The sequence below is a fragment of the Urtica dioica genome, chromosome 10, assembly GCF_054948205.1.
Source record: "Urtica dioica subsp. dioica isolate 48M chromosome 10, U.dioica_male_clone48M_v1_H2, whole genome shotgun sequence".
Taxonomy (NCBI): domain Eukaryota; kingdom Viridiplantae; phylum Streptophyta; class Magnoliopsida; order Rosales; family Urticaceae; genus Urtica; species Urtica dioica.
The window spans coordinates 18,396,744-18,417,614 of record NC_142765.1 but is presented as its reverse complement, the minus strand read 5'-3'; the positions used below and the strand labels follow the sequence as shown (position 1 = coordinate 18,417,614).

The window sequence follows — 20,871 nt, the reverse complement described above, 5'->3', positions numbered from 1 at the left end:
GCGACTCGTTTGAGATGATTCCACCATATAACCATATTAATGAGGAAAAATAATTAATTACGCTGATCATAAGCTAATTAAATTATGGTTATAATTAACAAGATCTAGTTATGTTTAATTAATTTAATTCACGAGAGCATATCTATCAAGCAACCGATATAAGAGTAAACGAGTACTTACATTGATTTTCGATTCAGCTATAGAACGCTCCTAAACCAATCGCGTACTCCTTGCGTCGTCTTGATGAAGGACTCGAGGATGACACCTTAGTCTTCCGAAACGTAATCTCCGAGATGAATAAGAAAGATGAGTGGGCACAATATTTATCTCACTAGATCATGAAACTAGGTGTTTCGAGATCTCGCTCTTATTTTACTAAGAATGGAAACGAATTTCCGAGGGGAGGGAGAGGCAGATGCACGGCCAAGGGAGGCTAGTGATGCACGAAATTTTCACAAAGAATTGCTCAAAATAATTGCTTATTTTTGCCTTCTCATGAACCCCTATTTATAGTAGTAAAATGAGATATTCATGGAATCTTCCAGAATATTTTATTTCCTTTTATTGTGTTCACACTAGAGGATTTAATCTAGGCCATTGGATCTCAACAAGTGAATCCTACTTTTTCTCTCATCCATCAGATCAATATCTATGGGATATTATTCTTTTATTTAAATAGAGAATAATTTATTTAGTGAGATAATAAAGGAGAATATATTATTCTCCTAAATATTCTCCTAAATACTTTCCTTTAAATAAGGAGAAAATATAGGACAATATCTTATATTTTTCTCTCTCCTTTATTTAAACAACTAAAGAGAAAATATTGGTAAATACCAATATTATAAATTTCGAATTTTAGGCACACGGCCAAGGGGGGATTTGCGCAAACCCTAGTGCCAAAAATTCCCAAATCCGATTTTCATATTTTGTGCAAGGCCCAATTGCTTAAAACCCAATTAATTATTTATTTACGTGGTCCAACAATAAACAAATAATGAATAATTGTTTATTTACTTGATCAAACAATAAATAAACAATTCTACCATAAATATTTATTTAATTTTGCGAATACCCGTTTTTCAGAATTAATGCTGTCAATCACAATTACAGCAAGTGAGATTAATAATGATAAACATTATTATACAAAAGTTCTTATCCGCCTTTATCAGAGCCGAATCGGGGACTATGGACCTAGTAATAGAAGCTTAACAAATCCGATGAAAAAGACGAAATAGTCCTTTCTCTTTTGTCCATCGATTCGTCTAATCTTGGTCAAATACTCCACCTTGTAAGCCAAGACTAAACTCTCCTTTATACTAGAATTATATTTACTCATCGTGACGAGTGTCCACTGATATAGTTAGTTCGTGATCAAGATCCTCCAGGTTCAACCCGTGTCAAGAGAAGTCAACTTTTCCGTTATACTTTTCTTGATACATATCAGCCCTAAGCATTGTTGCTTCCCCAGCGAAAGATTCTTTCGAACGTTACTTACTTCGAAAGTGCTAGCAATCTATCGGTTCTAAAATCAACCCTTAGGTGAGTAAACATTAACCTTCTTTCAGGAAGGCTGGATTCCGTATCTGTAAATCACTTCCCACTCGAATCATGCTCTGAGAAAACTCCCAAGACATAAGCTGTGATTAGCATGAATAGCCTTTTAGCGAATGAGCCAAAGAGCTCAGTAACATAATCCAGTGTCCATGATCACTTCAGGATTTAGATCAAGTCTCACTGTGACCATCATAGTGGCCTCGGTTAGTGTGTCGTAACGGTCCTTAAACGACACATCTACACCAAGACATGTCCAGGTCGTACACTTACCACAAGTGTAGAATGCTCCCACATAGTGATCAGCCTTCACCTATGTGTTCCACATATATGACTTTAGATATAGCTTTCCAGGCGTATATCAGTCATCGACCATGTTTTAGCACACCGCCCGAACTCAGGTGCCCAGCACGTGACTCAGTTAGATACGAAGGCTATGGAAGATAGTTGTTATTGATTCTAATGGTTTAGAACTCAACCCACTAATCATATAATGCTAATAAAGTAATCTTATTATCGAATTTAGTAATCATTATCTTCAAGTGGGCAATATTCCCAACAGTATTTTCATCCTTTTGGACAAAGGATGAATGAATATCAATAATTTTTTTGACATTGGCATATGATGACATATAATCACTCGGCCACAACAAGTTTATTGGGTCTTGTGGATTAATTTCATTTCATAGAATTTTACTTGAAGATTCTTAATGGGTATTTCTTATGTTGTCATGAACAAATGAAGAAACATCTAGAAGCTCCTTCTAGATGCACTTGGCCGCCCAACATAGCTAGAAAAAGAGAGATTATTTTGTGTATTGATGTATGAAGACACTTGCCAAAAGAAAAAAGAGTAAACAAATTTCCTCTACAAGGAAAGACGAATTTCGGCCAAGTCAATAAGAGAACAAAAGAGGAACAAATCCAAGGCTTGTAGAAGCCCCTCTTGGCCGTGTGAAACAAAGGGAAGGAGAGCAAATTTTTCTCATGAATATGTTATATTCTATAGAAGTGGAAACTACCTTATTGAAGGTAAACTCTCTCCTATAAATAGAGCCTTCATTCTCTTCATTCTATTAATTCCAAAGTTTTAGAGATTGAGAGCTTCTCTCTCTAGACTTGGCCGCCCCTCTCCCTTTCTCTCTCTAGTTTTCTTTCGTTTTTGTTTTGGCACATAGGTCCACATTTGACCTAGTGTTTTAGCTCTTCGACTCTTAGACTTGTTCTTGAGTCGTCGTGTTTAAAAGTGCCCACATACTAATTCCTTTATTTTTCGAGTGATTCTTGTGATAGAAACTTTCGTGGTTGCTCGAGTTCCCGCGAAAAGAAGAGAGACGAGTTGTGTGGGGAGACGAACGTTTCAACCTTCCTAAGGCTTCTCAACGTTCAACCTTCACAAAGGTTAGTAAATAAATAATGCTCTTTAATAGTTTTAATTTATATGTACTTGCTCTTTGTCTAGGTTAGTAAAAACGTTTTACTTGTTTAAAAGAAAATTTTTAAATTTTGCTGCTTGCTCGAAGCGTTAAATATTTTCTTAACCCTAGGTCAATTCCAACAGTCAATTCTCCAGCCATCTTCGCTACTGCGGACTGGGCACGATCACACTTTCCTTAGGAGACTTCCAATTCCACGCGAGTCTCTTGAAGCTGCTCGCGAAGACTTGCGAACTCCACCCTTGATTGAGAACCTCGCTCGGCCCAAGCTAGATGAGACTTCGCTTGAGCAAGATCCTCCTGGATGACTCTCATGCGCCGAATAAAATCGTGTAGAATCTTCTCGCCTCGAGCCGCACGTGGAAACACATTAAGCGATTCGAAGAGCAAGTCAGAAAAAATGAGGTTGCCGCAAGATAGAGTGATAAGACAAGCAGAGGGAAACTTACCATCTGGGCGTAAGAAACACCATTACAGAAGAACTCCACATCGCCACTTGCTACGATGCCCTTCCACATCTTCAACAGAGATTTCTCGAGTCCCTGAGAACACTCCCCTCTTACCTCCACAGCCTCTGCCTCGATCATCGAGTTTGCACGCTTCGAGTCCGAAGGCGCATCAAAGAAGAGGGTTGCTTCAAAGAAACGCGGGGACCGCTCTCTGCCAAGCAACCGGCAACAGACTTCTCCTTGCCATTCCGCGCCATGATCCGAGAACGAGTCGCTGCCAGTGACTTCGAGACTCGAGAATACTACTGGAAATAAATTTTCCTCAAACACTCGGCTGAAACAACTAAAGTTCATCGCCGGGTGCCTCCCGAGCGACAAACTTGGGAGGCTAATGTTGTCGGTCGTTTTAAAAAAAACCCGAAACATCGAGAAGACACGCCGCTCAATGGGCTGATGGTCAAGCCGAATGTCCTAAAGAGTGGTAACCCTTCTTCCATGAGTCGACTGACAAGTCCTCGTGTCGAAACCTTCAGCTCCTTGAGTGGAGTCTTTCTCCTCGAGTCGACTCTTTCTCCTCGAATCGAGTTTGCTCCTTGAGTCGAATTTTGTGTCCACGAGTCAATTAACGAGTCCTCGTGTCGACCCTAATTCCTTGAGTAGAGTCTTTCCTATTTCACGCGACTTGCGTGAAATCCTGAGCTCCAAAAGCCCAACGGGCCGGATCGCCGAAGACCGCTAAGGCCCACAACAGCTAAGGCCCATACAAACGGCCCAAAAAATCCAAGACCATGCTCCTTGTCAAGTAGTGCGCACTCAAAGTCTGCTCCTTGTAAAGGAGCACGTGCTGCGCTCCTTGAGGCCGCGAGCGTGCTCCTTGTCAAGGAGCGCGTGCCACTCAAAAGGAGCGCACAAACGCGCTCCTGGAAACAGGGCGCGCGCGGCGCGCCACGCCGGACAGGCAGCGCGCCTTGGGCCAAACCTCCTCCCCGTTCCTTGAGGTACGGCCCTAGGGCATCATAGGCCTCCTCATTCACTATAAATACCCCCTCCCAGTGAAGGAAAATCATCCCATTCCATCTGATGCCATCTCTGGCCGGAAACTCCTTCTTCTCCAAGATTACTCGCTGTCATAATTCTGAAACGTTGCCAGAGACTTCTGAGCACCAGTTCCACTGATCGAGCGCTTAATCCAGAGTGCGAGCGCGCTCCTAGGATTTTCCACTGAAAATCTCCTACGCGTCTTGCACACAAGACGCGTCCACGATTTTCGACTGAAAATTGCCTACGCGTTCAGCACGCCCGCCACGTCCAGGATTTTCCACTGAAAATCTCATACGCGTCCAAACGCGCTCGAAATTCTCCCCCGAGAATCTCATACGTCTCTAAAAGAGAGAAAATACACATCCTCTCCCGGATAACTCGATCGTAGAGTCCAGAGACGCGGCGGAGATCTACTCCGCGCTCTGTCTCCTCTGTCGGGCACACTCCCCCGGCTCTGCGCCTCATAGAGCATTACAAACGTCTTTAACTACGTTTTGACCTGATCCCGCACGCGGGTATGTAGGCAGCTTATACAAAAAGCACGGTCACTCCCCATATTCACCCATTCTCTCCTTAGAAAAGCCCTCCGACTGGAGGAAAACTCAACTCAAGACTTTTGAGTTCACATCTTGGCTCGAGTGCGACCACTTGATCCGATCTTGGGTCAAACCGCCCGAAGTTTTTAATAGTTGTTTATTTTCGTGCGACAGCATATTCCACTAGATATATATAACCAGTGAAATCCTTGCTTTTCTTTCAAATTTCATCACCGTATTTGAAATTGTTTTTATCTACTTCCTGTTTCAGCATTGCGTTAGTTAGTTACTTCTCATTCAGTTACATTGTTCGGTAATAACTTATAAGAGCTACATTTTCTATCTTAAGATCTCTTTATCTTTTTGTTCGTTACATGGTATGTTGATTTTTTATTTTTTCCTGTTTCATTGGTATGATGATCATCTGATTAATGTTGATTGAATTTTTTTTTTAATTCCTTCATTATCTCGTTGGTGTCGTGTATTTTTTAATTTTTTTTTCATGCGATCATCTTGATTCCTTAATTGTTTGATTTCAATATCTGCCATAGACAAAACTCTTGGGTTGTGATATGCAGTGTATTCAAGTAATCAAATTCTTGGAAGTAGTGGATTAAAATAGGGACTAACTCGAGGTTGAATTGGATTAGGATGACGTTGATTTGAATTGAGGATAAAGTTCTTCGGGTGTGTCTCTCTTACTGTTCTTGATTCCTTGTGTTAGAAGTTTATACTTTTGTTTCGAATGTATATGTTGATATCTCGTTTTACACTTGTTTTGGCGGTGCATCAAAATGATCTATCCAAAGATGCCATATTGATCCACGCAGATCCGAAGCTCTTCACAGAGAACCACAAGAATGACATTCAGAGGCAGCAGCCAGCTCTAGATTTCCAATAAGATATTCCAACATCTTCATTTATTGCACGTTCATCCTCTATCTCTTCGTCCACGAGGGAGAAGATTCTCAGACAACTTGAAGTTAAAGTGAAGTTCAAGACAGCTGAGATCACGAGGATCAGCAACCAAAGAAGGCTTCTCACCAACCTCATTCGTGACATCAAGTACCCAGTGGAGGAAGAATTTCAAGTTCCAGATGAAGAAGAAGTTGCAGACTGAAATTGCCGGGTTCGAGAAACTTTGTAAAAAAAAGTATCTATTTGTCTTTTCAGTATATTAAGCATCTTTTACTCTCAATCTAGACTTATGTATTTCATTTTTGCTTGTCTTTATTATGGCAAAAAGGGGGAGTATCTTTGATTGAGTGTTTATTTTGGGTTTGTAATAGCTAGTTAAACAATTGCTTTATTGTCTTTAAGTTTGAACTGATTAGATGTGGGATTTTGCTAGAACGTTTTTATTTGAAACACTCTGCGTAGTAATCTTTGTTTGTTTTTCCAATAAAATGCCAAGTGAGAGATTGTTGGATCTTTTGCGGCATAATTATGTTTGGCAAAACAAATTGTAACATGGTTGTTCAAATCGTAGCATGAAGAAGTTGTTCAAGCAACTTAGCTGCAGGGTACTTATGTCTTTTCTCTCGCGCGAAACAAAAAAGGTAACTAAACACTTTGGTTACTTTCCGTTTTTCTTGGTATATAAGATCTGGAAAGTCCGATTTATGAGTTGTTGCGAGAGATTAAGAGTCAATCATATAAAATCCACCTAGGGTTTATTTGAGCTCTCTCGACGTTTTTTTTAGTTCTGGTAATTCACGTTGCCATAGCTCTGAGTTAGTCCCTCTATAACTTTGAGTAACTCGTAGTTTTTGTACCGTCGTACTAAGTGTAAGAACATGTTTCGCATATTGACGTGCTTTGAATTTTTGGGATAAGATTGGGTGAAAGTGAGAGGAAGTCTCAAACATAAGAGCAGCTTAGGTTGTAAAGAATTCAAAAGGTATTTACGAATGAGAGTTTAGTCAAACTTAATATTCATATATATATATATATATATATATATATATATATATATTTTTGGGAGAGCTTTATAGGCTGGACAAATATAAGTATCTATTGTATTGCACCCGTCGAGATTCGATCTCGCATCCTCCCCGTGAGATGAGAGTGGTGTTACAGCTTAGCCCGAGCAAGCTTGGGTAATATTCATATATTTTTGACAATTGATAGTGAGGTTGCTTTTTATGTGGGCGGATCAGTCCCGTTGCGTAGATAATTTTCACATAACCATGATTATCAATTTTCATTGATCGCTAAAACTAATTGCTATTTCTAAAATCAATAGCAATTAGTCGCAACAACTTTGTTGAACAAGTAATTTCACGGTACCCGAACTCCTTTTCCAACACCAACAGATCTCCCTCCTCTGCGGTTAGATTCTCATCATCTCATACTCAATTGCTCTCTCTCTCTCTCGTCTCGTTGACGAGAAAACTGAATTTGGATTGCCTTTGATTAGTTAGGTCGGAACCTTGTAGAGAACGCCTCGTCCGCGCGCTCCGCTTCCACTGGCAGACTTTCCTCCGTCTCCGTCTCCATCCGTACGGCGGCAGTCCCGGCCCCGAGATCCTCCATCGGAACTCCGGTTGTAATTCCGCCGATCGACCCTCCTTCCACTTCACGCAACAAGAGGTGACTCACCGCATTCGATTGAATTTGATTGATTTTTTTTGTGCGTCTCTCTGAGATTCGGTTCCGGATATTGCCCTCAGGGACGAGGTAATCGATGATGATGATGGCGGTGAATGCATTGTAGACACGCAGACACACTAATGTTACTTTGAAATGTTGCAGCTGGATATGCTACACGACGAGAACGACCTTATTCTCGACAAGGTGGGTAGGTTTGTTTGTTTTCCTTTTTGAATCGTTAAAAAAAATAAGAGATTGCATTTGAAGAACTGTGTTGTTGTTGCAGCTTCGGCACACGGTTTCCGCTGATCATCTCGTCGTCATGGTTAATGGAATATTCGGAAGGTGTCTTTTTCTGTTTCTTTTCTTGCTAAATCAAATTATTTTCGCGCGCTTAGGATCTGAATTGAACGAATTTGAGTTGGCAACGCTTGATCTTTACTGGATTTCCCCCTTTGTTATGTGAATTCCTATTTTTCTTTTTGTTTCTTGTTTTTGTTATAATTCGTTGTATTGAAGGTATAGTTTCTGGTGCATTGACACATATTCTAAGAAAATCATAGAAATTGATGCTTGAGACTAATCTACTCTGATTTTATTGGGGTTAAAAAGATAGGTAGTTCGATTCTTCACCAGGATGACATTCTTTAATCTGTCGGGACTGTTGGATAGTAAGATTTTTATAATTGTGTTTATGGTGCGTATCAGGTACTGCCAGGGACTGTTGGCAACGATGGAGCTGAAGAGTCGGCACGATCTGATCTCGAGGATTACTATTTCATAGTTCCGTGCAAGGACGAGATCATCTTCGAGGTTTATGTGAACGACGAGGCAATGGACCACGTCGTTTTTGCTGTGGTGTAGAAGGCTGCCAAGGCAATGCAGAAGGAGCTGAGGAATTTGCGGAGGTATGCCTCTCTATTGAATCCTCCGTCTGGCAGGAAGTGGGTCCCGGGCGAGTTGGCCGTCATCTCCGAGTCCAAGGAAGTTGCCGGAGATATGATCTCAGGGGCCGTGCTCGATCAGGTTCGGGGATATGGGATACTTAGTTGGAAGATTGGGGCAAGAAAGAAGGTAACTTGATGTTGTTCCCACCGACGAACAGTGTCGCTCAGGAGTTGCTCTTGCAGACGATGATGCAAGACGTTGCTGCGTCATTGCCAATGGAGTTCGGGAAGTGGGTTCTTAAGGCCGAGTCTACCGGGACCATTCTCAAGACCCCATTGGATTCGCAATCCGGTCTCAGCTCAGAGGAGATTTATGTCTAGGTGTCCTATAGAATTTTTTTCAACAAAATCATTTTATTTTCGTGCTAATGTCATCGTATAAAATCTATAAAGTTGGATTGTCGCGAGTAATTTTTCCTATAGAGGCTAATTGATGTTGCAACAAAAAATGATGGGAGATTATTGTCTGCTGGCAGGGTCGCCAGTTGATTGGAGTTTTTTTTTTTTTTTTGTTAGCTGGGGCTGTGGAGGGCAGCGTTTGTGCTTTATTGGCAACTTTCTTCTTAGTGTGCTTTTTTCGGAATGATATAATTTAAAGTTGTATGTTTTTATGACTCCCTGATCCGGCGGGATCGACTCCCTGGTCTCGCAGTGTCCGGTGACTCCGGCGGTTATTTTGGAGTTAGCACGTCGAGGTCGAGAGGCAGCTCGACAATGACCTGAGCCGGTTCGAGATGATACCCGAACTACTCGGGAACGGAGTACAACAATGTGTTCGGGTGGACGATCAGGACTCGCACATTGCTCGGCTCGAGGACTAGAACTTGACTCTGAAGGAGAGGTTGTTCTTGATGGAAAGGGAGATTAGAGATCTCTGGAGGAGGCTCTTGCTGCTCGAGAGGCGGAGCTGCATCGCCGCCGGAGATGTTCAGTGAACAAACTCATGATCCAGATAAACATATGCTCGTGAAACATAAATTTGCGACCCACGTGATCATTGAATCGGAGGATCCAGATAAACAAAGTCTGTTTTTTAAAGGAAAAAAAAGGAAAAAAAATCAGAAAACATGTATAATAGTAATGCATAAATTTCAAATATATATAAATGAATATAAAATTGTGATAGATGGAGATTTAAAAGGTGAAAAAGTAGAAAAACTAAACATAACAGAACTTAATTCACCTTTTTTTTTAACTAATTCCCTGTTAACTTATGAGGTCCCAGGCAACAATTCTCACCCTTGTTTACCAGGAAAAAAAAAAAAAACAAAAAAAAAACACAACAACAACAACAACAAACTAGAATCCACTAGCAAATACCCTAATGTTATCTGAATGACCTCTTAGTTTCATGGTTTTTGAACCACTTCTTGGATCCCAAACACGGACAACCTATTAACCAAACCAAACCAATAATGGTGCATTATGATAATATTCAAAATTAAAGACAAAACTTTCCAAAAAGATGCGACTTCGATTCCTATTTATCATCTAAGCAATAGCAGAACAATAAAGCAACTGCTGAAGTAGAAATATACCTTTTCTGTACGTACCACCGGATACAAGGATTGTTCCAGTGTCTAAAATGCATGGCTTTTCCTACGAGCACTACCTGCCTATCAAATTGACTTACAGACACATATGGTGCAACGAAGAAAAGTACAACAGTGATTTTACATTTTTTTTTTTTAATCGGCAGCGAGACATGTGACATAGTCTGAGTGCTGACGGAGAGTCCGGGGTGCAAGTTCCATCTAACGAATTCCAAGTCTGTATAAAGAACAGTTACAAAATGGCTTGACAAAACTAAAATACCATATAGTAATCAATAAATCTGGGGGAAAATGTTATTGTAATTTACCTTAACGGTAGCATCTGAAGAGCACGAATCGACACAAAAACTTGAATGGCGCAAGACTGCTCTGTTTAGATTGTGATTTCAATCTCTTAGGTGTATAAATCATCCGGGGACTCAAATGACTGGGATGTTGAGCATTTCACGTGATTGTTTCAAGGTATGTTAATATGCACTTATCTTAAGATCTATGATGCAAAGCGTTCTCAGACTAATCTAACTCTATCAACTGTTTAAAGCTACCCAAGCTTGACACATAAACTTGGTTCGAAATCGCGATAAGAGCATTAAATAAGGCCACCCTAACACCAAGAACAGATCTTTAGTTTACGTGATCTCGATGTTGAAACTTCGGCTGTGTTTGAGTTGAGCCCTTGCAATTCTTTTTCTCAAGCATTTCAACAAATAATATTTAAGACATGTATCTTTGTTCTTATAATGCATTATAGGCGGCTTGGGTCTTTCATTCGGGCCCCACCCGGGCACTTGCCAATACGTATAAGCTTGGGCTTTCTTAACGTGGCTCATTTCACGACTCAGTACATGTCACGAGTTGGCATGGAATCTTTTCCAAGTAAGCTTAGCGTGAGCGAGAGAAAGTAATCTTTGCCTCGGGATTCCTCGCCGAGCCGTAGCGCTTGTGGAGATCCACGTCGACCGGTCCTTGCTCCGCCAATGGAGCTCGTCGTCGATTTCGATCAAATCGGCGCCGCGAGACCGAGCAAGGCTCACCAGAGAATCCCTATTCGTCGCCGGAAGAAGCTTCTCTGTCGCCGGATTCTCACCACGCCACGGAACGGAAAGCTTCTTCGTCGCCGTTGTTTTCTACGCAAATCATGGATTCGTAAGTTGTTTTTATCATATTGTTAAGTAAGGGCAATTTGGTCCTAAAATATATATTCCGCTGTTTATCATAAGGTTTTTAAAATTCACGCTATTTTCGTTATATTGTAGCTGAAACCGCTACCTGTGTAATTTCCCCAGTTTAAAGCGAACATCACTATTTGAGAGAGAAATTTTATAAAAAGACCTAAAATTTAACAAAATACCGGGATTAGACCTCACATTTTAAAAATATCTGAAATTGGACTTTTGGATACATTTTGGACCAAAATACCCCTGATTTAAATAACCCATATTTTTCTCTCATTTTCATCACAATTCTTTTCATCTTCGAATTGGTTGCGCTAGGATTAGAATTTTCGGTGGTCGAGCTCACCGCTGAGCTCGTGGGGTTCGGGACAACGCACCGATTTTTTTTAAGGAATTTGGGTATGTGTTCAGTTTCGATTTTGAGGGTTTCACATTGTATCTCATCGTACGGCATCGTATCGCATCATACGACATCGTACAGCATCGAACGGCATCGTACGATATCGTACATTATAATGTGTATGAATATTATCGTACATTATAATTATATCGCATCGTATCGCATCGTACAACATCGTACGATATCGTACATTATAATGTGTATGAATTTTATCGTACATTATAATTATAATGTATCGTATCGCATCGTACGGCATCATACGACATCATACGATTCCATACGATAATGTACGATGTTATACGATAAAATTCATATTTTTTGGATATTTTAAGCGAAAAAAGTCAAATTCACGTGAAATTTTGTCATTCTATGTTATCATAGCTCGTCGGATTTCCTCATATCTCATCGGAATCGAGCGTTAAAGATCGAATGAAGGATTGAGAATATATCTCAAGTAAAATGAGTATATTTGTTCAAACGGGTATTTATGTCCGAAATTGGGACAAAAGTCCATTTTTAGATATTTTTAAAGTGTAAGGTCTAATTCCGATATTTTGTTAAATTTTAGGTCTATAAAATGAAATTTCTCATTTGAGAAGTGGTAAAAAAAATCATTTTTCTTTTAAAAAAAAAAATGGCGGCAAAAAGACCCACTATTTATGGGTTATTTACGGGTTGTAACACTTAAGTACCCATTCTTTAAAAGTTGCGGAAAAAATACCCAAGGTCAAAAATTTATTCCTCCGTTAGTACCCTAGCCGTTAAATTAGATGAAATGACACGAGTCACCATCTCGAAATTTATAAAATAAAATAAAATCTTATTTTGTTATTATTTGCGTTTCACTGTCATTAATTCTTCAAAGCCTTAAATGTTTATTATATTAGACGTGTTAAATTTATATATATATATATATGTGTGTGTGTGTGTGTGTGTGTGTGTGTGTGTGTGTGTGTGTGTGTGTGTGTGTGTGTGTGTGTGTGTATTAGACGTTAATAGTTGTTGCAGTTTTATTTTAATATGTATGATAAAGTCCCACCATAAATAAAGAGAGAGAGAGAATTTTTTTATTTTTTAAATTTAAACATAATTAAATTACTTTTTTAAATTTTTTATATTTTAAAAAATTTTTGAGATGGTGACACGTGTCATTTCATCCAATTTAATGGTTCGGGTACTAACGGAGGAACAAATTCTTGACTTGGGGTATTTTTCCCGTAACTTAAAAAAAATAAGAACTTAAGTGTTAAAACTCGTAAATATTGGGTCTTTTTGTCACCATTTCCTCTTTAAAAAATTGCTTATTGTTTTTGACAATATTTAATTTTGTTTATTGTTTCCTTTCTATTTGAAAGAAAAGTAATTATTTGAAATTTAAATTTTTTTTGAAAAAACACTATTCTTGAGAAATTTTAAAACTTTCAATATTTTGTAAAGAGCTATTTTGAAGAATAGCCAAATTGGCTCAACAATATTAAGAGACTAGCCAATGTTTCATTTTATTAAGTAAATAGCCCAACTTTAATAGACTACCTAAACTACCCTTTTCATCCAGAACCTCCCTTAACCCTAACTCATTCCCTCTCACCGCCGCCCCAAACCTCTCCGACGACGACTCCTCCACCACATCCGCCAACGCCACGCCCACCTACTCCGGGATCTCGAAGCTCCGACGAGTTCAAAGACTGGATTTTTCGCATAACCGTTTCACCGGCGAGATTCCGGCGACCGAGCTCGCTCGTCTCCCGAGACTGCTGACTCTCCGCCTCGAGTCAAACTGGTTCGACGGAGGCCTCGACGAATCCTTGCCGCAGAAAAAGAAGAAGAGAAAGAAAAATCTCTGATTTTGTTGATTCGCTGTAAATTCGCGAATAGGTTAATTTAATTAACGTACTGGAGTGAGTTAGGTTAATTAATTAACTGATTCTGAAGGGTTTGAAATTCACAAAAAATTTTACAAAAATAAGAACTTAAGTCAATTGATATTCAAAACATTCAATTAATTAACCTACTTCCTAATTCAATCAGTTAGTAAATTAACTTTACTCACAAAAAAATCAGAAGCTAAGCTAATATTCAACCAATAAGTTAATTAATTAACTTAACTCACTCCAGTACGTTAATTAAATTAACCTATTCGCGAAGGACGTGAGGGCATTATGGTCTGAGCCGAATATATGGGCTATTTACTTAATAAAATAAAACTTGGGTTATTCCCCCCAATAAGAATGACAAACTTGACTAGTTACAATAAATAACGGGGTATTCGTTTATATTATTCTTGTAATTTTCCTATAACTAATTACTAGGCAAGTCTCATTTACCAATGGTCTACTGCCACTTTCACATCCATAACGTTCTCACTTATAGTAGTAGGCTTACCAGTGAGACTAATTTTCCAGCCGTCTGTTTGGAATCCGAAAAATATGAGAGAAATAAAAATATGATGAATAATGAAAATAAAATAAAATAAAAAAATAAGTGAGGTAATAGGTTTAAAAAAAAATATATATAGAGGTATTTATTTATATGATATTGGGATGGAAATTTTACCCATTATCCAATCCGTATCCGATTTAAACGGACCGGATAATACTAGTTTTTATCGAACAAACGGGTAAGCGGGTAGGACTCATTAAAATTTTAGCGGGTTCGGATAACACGATAGGTGAACCCATACTCGAACCGTTAACAAAAAATAAATACTTTCGGATTCGGTTATGGGTCTATTAGGTTTTTTTTCTATTCATTACCACTTTCTTAACATTTTAATTTGATAATATTATTTTATTATTTTTTTATATTAGATAAATAAATTAAAATATTTATCATTGTTTGAAATTGGACCCAAGATTTTTTATAAATGAGTTTGAACCAATTGTATTATGTATATCAGGAATTAGTTTTTTATAGATATTTTATTATTTTTCTGTTCGAATATATTCCTATACTTTATTTATAATTCCACATAACAAATTTGTGAGCTTCATTTATGTATGTGAACACAAGAACGAAGCAATAACCAGCCCACCAGGAGAGGTTTTAGCCCCCTCTAAAAAAATGGCACATTTTTCGTAAATTATTACATTTCTTTTCTTAAAAATATATATATAAAATAGCCCCCTCTAAACTTTGTTTCGCATATCACCCCGTAATCTAAATTCTTGGTTTTGTCCCTGTATGTACATGTACGCAGCAACAAAATATATTAATAAATATCATTGTCTTCTTCTCATTTTACATTGTATGATATGATATGATATTATATCATATTATAGTTTGTATGTATAGTAAGCGTACACGTTCTTTTTTTTTTTTTTACAAATGGGTAAACGGGTCTATCCGATAAGATACCTGTAAACTATAAAGAGAAATTATATGAACTAGACCACTTGAAACATTAGAATTTCAAAATAGCCAGTGTTTAAAGAATTTATAAAAATAAAAAAAAATGTCAATTTAGCTTACGTGACAATCCCACCAAAATTTTAATCCCAATTATAACCTTGAACATGTTTTTAATTTAAAAAATATTTGATAATTCTTGTTTTCGAATTAAAAATCACTTTGTTTAATTTGAATTCCGTAAATTTCTCCTCTAATAACTACTTTATGTTCCTCATTCCATTCTCTCTCGCGTAAAAGAAAAGAAACTCAGTTTCTCACCATCCAAACACGTACGCCATAAGGGATTTTTCTCTCTCAATTACAGATTATTATAATACAAATAATTATGATATAAAATAATTAAAGTCTTTCTCTCAATGGTTTAGAGTTCTAATGAGCTAAACATATCTCAATTACATTTTCTTTCTTTTATGCTTAATTAGGTTTTGTGTGATTGACAGACCTCTCTCCAAGTTCCTTGACATGATTGGGTTTTGGTTGCGGGATTGGGTTTCGGCTGAGGGATTAAACTTATTTGATGAGATTTCATTTTGGTGCAAGACGGACGCTTCGGGGCTGCTACTGCGGCAGTGACCAGAGATTCCGATGAGATTCGGTAGTTGTGGATCGGAGGTTGGCAGCCACGGATGAACGAGGATCACCATCTCATAAATTCCAGATTCGTTACTTAACATTTATTAACGTTAATTGTCGCTGGTTTTGTAAATATTTCAGGTTTTACACTTCTGAATCGTTAGTAAATTTGTGTTAATTATCGTTAATCGGAGCTGATTTATATGGATTCAAATTTTTTACTTCTGAGTCATCAGTAAATTTTTGTTAATTAATGTTAATAGGCGTTGTTTTTGTATGGTGTTTATGTATTTTACTTCTAAATTATCAATAATTTTTTGTTAAGTATCGTTAATAGATTTATGCGTTTTCATATTTTGATGTAGTAAAAATTCTAGTTTTTGTTCGATGAAATAGAATTTGAAATAGCAATTTTTTTATTTTGAAAAATAATTAATCGCGTGTATTTAGGGAAACAGTTACTTGATTTCTAATTTTTTTAATTTATGAAAATAAATATTAAGGACATTTGAGTAAAAGGCTAACATGTTATGGCTAATTAATAAAAACTTTTAAAACGTTGGCTATATTAAAATTCGAACGTCTCAAAATGGCTAGTTGGCTAGAATGTCCAACTTTAAACGGGTCTGATACTTTCTTGTCCATTTAACCGACGGGTATATCTGTTACCCATTCCGCTTCAAAAATCGAGTAAATGTGTTCGGGTTTCGGGTCTATTTTTTAACAGATCCGGATAACTGAACAAGTGGATCTGGTCAGACCCCACTAGTGCAAAAAAACATCATTGGGTGCGACTTTTTTCGCACCTAAAAGTCAAAAGTCGCACCCAATGATACCTTTAGGTGCGACTTTTCCGCACCCAAAAGTTCGCACCTAAAGGTCCTGGGTGCGAAAAGTCGCACCCGATGGTCATGACTTTTAGGTGCGACTTTTTTTTTGTGCGGATTTTCGCACCCACAGTCGCACTCATAAGTCAGAAAAGTAAGGATAAAAAGTCCGCGGGAAGATCATTGGGTGCGAAATTTCGCACCCAATAGTTTGGCGGGAAGATCATTGGGTGCGAAATTTCGCACCCAAAGGCCTACCCGCCAAACTATTGGGTGCGAAATGTCGCACCCAATGATCTTCCCGCCAAACTATTGGGTGCGAAATGTCGCACCCAATGATCTTCCCGCCAAAGTTTGGAAGTTTGGAGGGGAATTTCGACCTTTGGGTGCGACAAGTTGCACCCAATGGTATTCCCGCCATAATTTGGCGGGGAATATTGATCTTTGGGTGCGACTTTTCGCACCCAAAGGGCTAGCCGCTTCATTTTCGGGTGCGGATAGTCGCACCCGATAGTATTTTTTTTACTTTTTTTTTGTTTTTTTATGCTTATAAATTCTATTATTGTAATTAAATAATATGTACTAAATAGTTTATTAATTAGAAAATTCATTAATTAATATGTATAATTATAATAAAAATTATCAGTTTGTTCTTCGATTACAATAATAATTATAATGTACGACAAATAATTTCAATTTGACAATTTCAATTAACCTAAACTAATCAAAACTAAACAACCTAAACATGTAAGTATGAAACTAAAAAACCTAAAACTAATTAGAACAAATTTCATTTAATAAATTAATTACAAACTAATTCATTACAAATCAATTACAAACTAACTAACTAATTATAAACTAAACTACTAATCAAAATACTAATCAAATTATGAAAAATACCTAATGAAGCGGAGGGGCTGGTCGGAGGCTCGGGACAGGTCGGAGGAGCTGGTCGGAGAGGCAGCAGCGGAGGGGCTGGTCGGACGGGCTGCAGCGGAGGCTCGGTGCTGGTCGCGGAATGGCTGGTCGTCGGAGGGGTTGCAGCGGAGGCATCGGCTCGGTGCTGGTTGGAGGGGCTGTCGGAGGGTCTGGTCGGAGGGGATGGTGATCGGAGGGGCTGCAACAGAGGCGCTGGTCGGAGGGGCAGATGCGTGCGGAGGGGTTGGTCGGAGGGCTGGTCGGAGGCTGAGAGAGAGAGAGAGAGAGAGAGATAAAGAGAGAGAGAGAGAGAGAGAGAGAGAGAGAGAGAGAGAGAGAGAGATAAAGAGAGAGAGAGAGAGAGAGAGAGAGTATGTGTTAGAGAGAAGGGGGAGAGACAAAGTGAGGATAAAATCTAAGAGTGAGAGGGATTACCTAGCCGACGAAGCTCGGAGTGGCGGCGGCGACGGAGCTCGGAGTGTGGTGGTGGTCCGCGGAGAATTTTTAGGAGAGAAATCGGAGAGAGAGAAGCTTAAGGTTTTGGCTCGGGTAGAATGAAAACCGAGCAGCACTTTAATTTATATAACCCAGCAGAAATTACTTAGTTTTCGAGACCCCGCTATAAGTTCTATCCATATCCAGTCTGATCGCCAACTCATACTATAACTAGACCTACTTGCATTGTATTGGAATTGGGAGGTAACATAACCCCAATAAATTTGACTTTAATTTTTTTGTTGCCGAAGTAACCCTCATGATATTTGTAAAATAGGGGGAAAATTTGGCCGCTGAAAAATTTGGGACCTTTGGGTGCGACTGTCGCACCCAATGACTCTTTTGGGTGCGATGAAGTCGCACCCAATAACCCGTGTCAGTATTTTTGGGTGCGAATTTTCGCACCCAATGATATTTTTACCAAAAGCGGGGGAAAATTGGCCGCTAAAAATATTTTCAGCCTATGGGTGCGACATAGTCGCACCCAATAGTTCTGAGAGACTTTTGGGTGCGAAAAGTCGCACCCAAAGTAAAAAAAATTAGCGAAAATTTTCGGCGAGTTGTTTGAGTTATGGGTGCGACAAGTCGCACCTGAAAGCCTTATTTGGTGCGACTTTTGGGTGCGAAAAGTCTCACCCGAATGTCTGCCGCACCTGAAAACAGTATTTGTAGTAGTACCCATACCCATACCCGTAGCCGATAATACTTGTTTTTACCTTCTCCTTCAGAAAATGGTTATCACATCGACTTTAAACTGGCCGAAAGAAATAATGTACAATTTGTTGAGTTAGATTCTGTGATCACGTGTTGAAAAAAAACAAGAGCTAAACACATATTGTAAAATGTGAGGATTGGTTTTCTATCGTTAATTTTACTTTTCTGTTATGAAAGCTCTAATGTTATCAATAAATTTGAAAGAGTTGTATCATGAACTATCCAATTTCCATAATAAATTGACTTTCTGTATTTAAATTTCCATTTTATCATTGACATTAAATACCCACAATTTGTTATGAGTTTCATTGACATTTTTTTTTATTATAAAAATTAGACCACATATTCAAATTAGTATTACTATATATTAAGAAAATTATTATAAAAGTTTTCTTTTAAAAAGTGTCTACACTTGAACATCAATTGACATTAAATACCCACACTTTGTTATGACTTTCATTGACATTTTTTTTATAAAAATTATACCACATATTCACATTAGTATTACAATTCAGAAAATTATTATAGAAGTTTAATTTTTTTTTTTAAGTGTCTACACTTGAACATCATTATGCTTAGCATTTATAAGTAAATACTTGCTATCGTATACAATTCAATAATAGAGTTTTCTAATTTACTAAAATATTTAGGTGTTTTCAAAGTTTCCCGACAACTTTTCCTTTGACTCCCGTATCACGATTCACGCACAAACTATAAATAGAACTAAAAAAATAATTGTATAGAAAAGAGAGATTGTGTGGCTTTTTGAGGCTGAGTCACCCGGGCCCACTTGCAAAGCAAAGGAGAAGAAGTGAAGCTATGCGTGTGGAGGTACGAGGTAGACACGTGCCATACAACCAAACGCACGTGCGAGTCAGGACAACGTATGACCGGCAATTTTTGACATTTTATTTGACGTGCGATCCAACCCCACGTGACGACGAAGGTTTTTGAACGGCTTCACGACTTAGCCAAATTAATTTAGATTAAATTTTGGTTTACCAAGAGATATTAGAAAACAAATTAAGTATTAAATAAAGAACATTAAAATAATTTAAAAGAGAGAGAGGACAAAGCAAAAGAGGTTAAGAGAGAGACAGCGTGAACTTGGCCACTGCCCCCTCTCCATATTAATTTTTAATTTATATATCGTACGAACCCTAAATTAATCATTCAAACTCGATAAGGTCATATAGAGCTGATTGAAGATTGGTTTAATATTATCTAAGCATGTACATCGGGTTGGGTTATTCGGGTTTGTACATTTCATGAACCCGACCCAAAATCTTCGGTTTGTCATTTTTATAACACAACTCAAACCGTTTATGGTACTGAAACCAAACCAACCCGAACCGATATTAATCGGGTTGGTTTAGTTTGATTTATTTGAGGTGGTTTAAGTCGGGTTGTTCGGGTTAATTTGTCACAACAAATAAGGTGCAAAATAAAATCGTTGATCAAATTCATAAAAAAAAAAAAAAACCATGCAAACCCAATATTTTCGGGTTATTACACTTATGTACCCAACGTTTAAAATTGGTGGGTAAAGTACCCAAACCCAAGAAGTTACTACTCCGTTGGTTCCTTGGAAGTTAAAAATGAACGGAGTGTACGGAACTTGACGGTGGTAGTCGCCGTGGCCTCTGCACTTGACGGTGAAGTTCCCTCGGCTCTTGGAGTGTACGGAACATCCATGGGAGACCATTCCCGTGTGGATCGAGACCGCCATTTGAGCCAGCCACGTCCCCTGGAGGATCAGCCCCGCCGCGCGGCCGAGCCTCAGGACGCCGGAGTCCGGCGACCTCAGGCGATGAGGATGAACCAGATTGGGTGCGCGAAGAGGATGAACCAGAGGAGGTCGATGAGGATGGCGGCGAGGAGGAGAAGGGCGTAGATCCTGCCAAGCCTCTGGTTGCTGCTCTCGATGGCCACAAGAGCGAACAGAGCCACGCACACATTCATCGCCGCAACTCCATTGTACGACGCTCCAAGGCAGCCGATCACCCCACAACCAATCTCATCCTCCGGCGTCCCGAGGCTCGGCCGCGCGGCAGGGCTGGTCCTCGATCCACACGGAGTGGCAGGGGACGTGGTTGGCTCAAATGGCGGTCTCGATCCACACGGGAATGGTCGCCCATGGATGTTCCGTACACTCCAAGAGCCGAGGGAACTTCACCGTCAAGTGCAAAGGCCACGACGACTACCACCGTCAAGTTCCGTACACTCCGTTCATTTTTAACGTCCAAGGTACCA

At 39.0% G+C, this 20,871-nt stretch overlaps 1 long non-coding RNA gene across 2 annotated transcripts; it reads left to right on the top strand.

Annotated features, from left to right (window-relative positions):
* Positions 1-7,169: 7,169 nt before the first annotated feature.
* On the top strand, positions 7,170-9,537 carry LOC149383706 (uncharacterized). 2 transcript variants are annotated; one of them, XR_016301791.1, is made up of 5 exons: positions 7,170-7,347; positions 7,440-7,608; positions 7,689-7,812; positions 7,895-7,953; positions 8,317-9,537. It is a non-coding gene; the product is annotated as an uncharacterized LOC149383706 (long non-coding RNA). The 2 variants fall into 2 exon arrangements; XR_016301790.1 differs by having other exon boundaries at positions 7,436-7,608.
* The last annotated feature ends 11,334 nt before the right edge of the window (positions 9,538-20,871 follow it).